The sequence below is a fragment of the Taudactylus pleione genome, unplaced genomic scaffold (assembly GCF_031769625.1).
Source record: "Taudactylus pleione unplaced genomic scaffold, aTauple2 ptg000519l, whole genome shotgun sequence".
In the NCBI taxonomy this organism is placed as follows: domain Eukaryota; kingdom Metazoa; phylum Chordata; class Amphibia; order Anura; family Myobatrachidae; genus Taudactylus; species Taudactylus pleione.
Genome location: NW_028284921.1, coordinates 4,228,930 through 4,234,929, shown reverse-complemented (window position 1 = coordinate 4,234,929; position 6,000 = coordinate 4,228,930). Strand labels below are relative to the sequence as shown.

General features: G+C 40.2%; 1 pseudogene; it reads left to right on the top strand.

Moving 5' to 3' along the window:
* Positions 1-225: 225 nt before the first annotated feature.
* The window catches only part of LOC148501403 (uncharacterized), a 97,163-nt pseudogene continuing 91,388 nt past the window's right edge, over positions 226-6,000 (top strand).

Sequence of the window (6,000 nt, the reverse complement as noted above, 5' to 3'; positions counted from 1 at the left end):
CCATACAGGGTACTCAATTTTTTGTAAAACATTATAAAGAGTGATAATGTTGAAGCCTATCTAACAACTTTGGAAATAACACTGGAGAGATAAAGTTGACCTAATAGTCAATGGGCACCCTTCCTGTCAGAGGAACCACAAAAGGCATATTTTGACTTAGGCCTTATTGATGTCAAAGACTATAATAAACTAAGAACTGAGGTTATGACTCGTTTGGGTGTCACAATGTCTGTTCAAGCACATCAAGTTCATCACTGGGGATACCAAATGGATAAGCCTGCCCACTCTCATATGCATGACCTCATCCATCTCACCAAGAAGTGGCTACAACCAGAGACTTTAATAGGGCCGCAGATCATGAAAGTGGATGAGCCACAGATAATGAAAGCGGAAAAGCAAGTGGATGAACCATGGGACCCTAAAACAGAAGTCCAGCTTGTGGAAATGGTGGAGAGATATGTGGCGGCCAATGAACTGTTGAGTATACCCCAATGGCCACTAGTCCTGCAACCGAGATCTCCAGTGAATTATGGGCCTGATTCTGAGATTTCCACAATGCTGATATTGATCGAGCTATTGTTAGCCATTGCGCATGTGCAAATGCTGCACTGTACATGTGCAGCAATTGTATTGTGATTATGCTTGATTGGTCAAGTCCCATTGTACTCATTTAGAAACCTGGCAGGAGCTTACGCTTCTGCAATGATTTCCATAAATTGAATTGTTTGTCCAAGTTTCATGTATACCCAATGCCTACTTATTGGAAGGCTGGAAACAGCACTGTACTTACCCACTCTAGACTTAATAAAAGGGTAATGGTAAGTTCCATTGCCAGGCAAGGCAAAAGAAAAGACAGATTTTTCTTCACTGGAGAGGCTGTTCCAATATAAGATTTTGCCATTTGAGTTATATGGGGCAACTGACACCTTTCAGAGGATGATGGATAAAATTCTAAAGCCTCCTAGACAGTATGTTGCTACTTATCTCGAAGATTGTAGTCATCTATAGTCCTGATTGGCAGTCTCACTTACCTAGGGTACAAGCAGTATTGGAATGCATCCATGAGGCAGAATTGACAGCCAATCTAAAAAAGTGTTGCTTAGGGATGGAAGAGGTGAAATATCTTGGATATACCATAGGCAGAGGTTTGATAAAGCCCCAACTTAATAAAGTTGAGGTAATACAAAATTGGCCGTGACCCCTAAATGAGAAGCTGGTGAGAGCTGTCTTAGGGATCACAGGGTATTATAGAATATTTATTAAAACTTTTGCCACCATTGCTGTCTCTTTGATTGACCTTAACAAGGGTAAACAGTCAGTTATGGTTAAATGGCATCTTAAGACAGAAAAGGTTTTTCAGGCATTGAAGGTAGTCTTGTGTACCTAACCAGTTTTGAAGACACCTGATTTTAAAAATTAATTTGTCATGTAGACAGATGCATCAGATTTAGGAAGAGGTGCTGTGTTGTCTAAAAGCAAACATAGTAAAGGTCCTCCTCTTATTTATCTAAGTAGGAAATTGAATATACATGAGAAAAATTATGCCACTGTTGCAAAAGAAGCATTGGCAATGAAGTGGGTATTAGAAAGACTAAGGAACTACCTTTTGCGGTGAAAGTTTTGATTGATTACAGATCATTCTCCATTGAAGAGGATGGTTGTGTATAAAGAGACCAATGGAAGAATACCTAGATGGTCCTTGGTATTGCAAAATTTTAAGATTTCAGAGCATAGGCCAGGAAGCCAACTGGCCAACGCAGATGCTTTGTCGAATTTTTGTGCTTAGGTACTGAAGGTGTTCTGCCCCACAGATAGAAATTTGAGTGGGGTTATATGACAAAAACACTGTAAAGGATGTCAAGGGAAAATATATATACCCCACGTTTTAGCTTCTGACAGAAACTGATTAACAGCCTTGATTGATATACCACCTGTGAGAGGCTGATAAAGGGTCTGTCAGTCTCTGTAATCAGACTCTCACTGCTTTGTGAACAGGTCAGGGGCCTGTTGAGAGACACTTGGATTACTGAATGTAAGTGCTGTGCTAAAGACTTGTTTTGTGAGAGGTATGTTAGGTCCCTACACTCTGAGAGAGGAAATCATTTTGTTTAATTAGAACCAGACAAGCCAGGATTTACCTTTCCTGTTTTTGTTTTTTTTATTCTGCACTTACTTGTACCAAGGCACTGGACTTGTGTACTACTACAACCATTTACCCCAGGAGATGGCAAGATGGCAGCCTTGCTCTCTCTCTCTCTCTCTCTCTCTCTCTCTCTCTCTATATATATATATATATATATATATATAATATATATATATATGTATAAATAGCCACAGAAAGAGGAGGCGCTACAGGATTTGTAAGAAACACAGAAAACTGCAAAGACTTGCCAGCTAGTGTTGTGCAAAAGTTTTAGGCAGATGTGGAAAAAATGCTGCACATTTAGAATGCTTGCTAAAATCGAAGTGTTAATAGTTTATTTTTATCAATTAACAAAATGCAAAGTGAATGAACAGAAGAGAAATCTAAATCTAAGTACACTTGCACACAGTTTTTGAAAGAACTTGGCAGGGAGGTTGTTCCAAACATCTTTGAGAACTAACCACAAATCTTCTGTGAATGTACAGTAGGCTTGCTCAAATCCTTCTGTTTTTTTATGTACTCCCAAACAGACTTGATGATGTTGAGATCAAGGCTCTGTGTGGGTCATATCATCACTTCCAGGACTCCTTGTTCTTCTTTACCTTGATGATAGTTCTTAATGTCATTGGTTATATGTCCTGCTGCAGAATAAATTTGGAGCCAATCAGATGCCTCCCTAATGGTATTGCATGATGGATAAGTTCCTGCGTGTATTTCTCAGCACTGAGGACACCATTAATCCTGACCAAATCCCAAACTCCATTTGCGAAATGCAGCCCCAAACTTGCAAGGAACCTCCAGCATGCTTCACTGTTGCCTGCAGTTATTCATTATTGTACTGCTCTCCAGCCTTTCGGCTAACAAACTGCCTTCTATTACTGCCAAATATTATTTTGACTCATCAGCCCAGAGCACTTGCTGCCATTTTTCTCCCAATTCCTATGTTTTTGTGCATAGTTGAGTCACTTAACCTTATTCCCACATGGAAGATATGGCTTTTTGCCACAGTTCTTCCATAAAGACCACTTTTGCCCAGACGTCTCCGAACAGTAGATGGGTGTACCTGTGTTCCACTGGTTTCTGCAGTTCTGAGATGATGGCACTGCTGGACATCTGCCGATTTAGAAGGGAAGTAAGTATGATGTGTCTTTCATCTGATGCACTGTTTCTTTGGCCAACAATTGCGTCTACGCTCCTCAACATTGCCCGTGTCTTTGTGCTTCTTCAAAAGAGTTTGTACAGCACATCTTGAAACCCAAGTCTGCTTTGAAATCTTTGCCTGGGAGAGACCTTGCTGATGCAGTATAACTACCTTGTGTCTTGTTTCTGTGCTCAGTCTTGCCATGGTGTATGACCTGTGACATGAAACTTTCTTCCCCAACCTCACCTTTGTAGCAGAATATGGATGTTCCTCACCCAGTTTTAAGCCTCCTACAAAGCTGTTTCTATTTCAGTTAATGACTGTGTTTCAACCTACATATGAAAATGATGATCATTATCACCTGTTTGGTATGATTGGTTAATCATACACCTGACTATAAAGTTACAAAATCCCTGACTTTGTGCAAGTGTACCTAGAAGAATTGATGTGGTTTTGAAGCCAAAGGGTAGTCACAGCAAATATATAAAGTAAAAATACAAATCTATAAAGTAAAAATACCTTTATCCTGCGCCAAGATTAGTGGTATGAACAAAGCTGCTCCACTTAAAAGGCCCCGTTAGTAGGAATTAAATTGATGTGGTTTAAGAGGTTTAAAGGGAGCTATATTCCTTATATTCTAAGTTATATTATGTTATGACACTAATTTATATTATGACACTGCCTACTCCATAGAGGAAGAGCTTTGTTCCACAGAGACTGTTGCTATGGTGAATTTGCCTGAATTAAATTTTGCCTGAGTTTTAATGTGCCATCCAAAGCCTTTATTTTAACACATCTGTGTACACAATAAGGCTTGTGAAAGGTGTGCTTTATGCAAGGGCATATCTATAATGTGTGCAGGGTGTGCCCCCCAGGTCCAGGGGGGCCGGCACCACACACCCTGCACCCATTTTATGTAAAACTTACCTCTCCAAGGTCCTGCGTCGGGTCTCCCAGCGCTGCTAAAATGCTGGAAAATGGCCGCCGTGGCCATTTTTCCATCGTTTTATGCATGCGCTGTGAGGAAATCTCCAGAAAATGGCGGCGCGCCATTTCCCCGGCGATCTGTGAAAGTGAAATGTTGTATGACAAATTGCCAAATTGTATATGATTTTATGCTTTTGAAAAGTACTATTTTAATAAATTGTGGTCATAAAAAGTTTTTAATTGTTTAAGGGTGTCAATAATATTTTCATTAATTGTATGGGCTTTTGATACAGAAAAATGTAATGAAGAAATATACCAAATAACTGGATAAGATCCATTACTATCTTTCAATTTAATATAACATATAATACCAAGAATATATTGCCCCCTTTAAACCTCTTAAACCACATTCTATCTATCTATCTATCTATCTATCTATCTATCTATCTATCTATCTATCTATCTATCAGGTTTAACAGTTTAACACCCAGATATAGCTATAGTGCTTTTACTTTTACTAATTATGTAAGAGTCTAAACGCTGCAGCTTGCCAACAGACAATGCAAATTCAGCAAATGATTACAAACTGATGAGACCCAAAGGTGCCAAGTGCAGGTTTGCTGAGCACGCACCTCTGTTTTAATGTTACACTTCACTTACAAAAAAACATTTTTCAGCTCAAGGTGAAACAGACAAATAAAAGCAAGAACAGAGCACCCAACTGTATGATAACAGAAGTATACACTTATGGTATATACACATAGTTGCTGCTGTTATGTTCACTGTTCTTATGCATAGAGTTGTACTACAATGTGTCTAAATTGGTTAAAATCATTTTCAGTATTGTAAAGTAGTTTGTGAAAATGTGTTTACCCATGCGTGCAAATGCATCTATCCATTAGTGCAAGTGCATCGTCCCATTAGTGCAAGTGCATCTTCTCATTCGTGCAAGTGCATCTACCCATGAGTGCAAGTGCATCTACCCATGAGTGCAAGTGCATCTACCAATTCATGCAAGTGCATCTACCCATGCGTGCAAGTGCTTCTTCCCATGCGTGCAAGTGCATCTACCCATGAGTTCAAGTGCATCTTCCCATGAGTGCAAGTGCATCTACCAATGAGTGCAAGTGCATCTACCCATGAGTGCAAGTGCATCTACCCACGTGTGCAAGTGCATCTACCCATGAGTACAAGTGCATGTTCCCATTTGTGCAAGTGCATCTACCAATTCATGCAAGTGCATCTACCCATGCGTGCAAGTGCTTCTTCCCATGCGTGCAAGTGCATCTACCCATGAGTTCAAGTGCATCTTCCCATGAGTGCAAGTGCATCTACCCACGTGTGCAAGTGCATCTACCCATGAGTACAAGTGCATGTTCCCATTTGTGCAAGTGCATCTACCCACGTGTGCAAGTGCATCTACCCATGAGTAAAAGTGCATCTACCCATTTGTGCAAGTGCATCTACCCACGTGTGCAAGTGCATCTACCCATGAGTGCAAGTGCATCTACCCACGTGTGCAAGTGCATCTACCCATGCGTGCAAGTGATTCTACACACAGTTACTTACTCTTATTATATAATCTCATCTTTCTATTTTAGGTAGGAGAGAGTGGCACAGCATTACCCCTTATAGATAGCTCTTATAGAGACCCATGGGGATACTCTGTCACATATTGTTTACAGGGGAGCACTGTATTGTGTCCTAGAAGGAGCACTGCATGGCATTTTATGTACTGGGGGTCACTGTATGGCATTTTGTATATTGAGCTGGCACTGGTCAGCATATT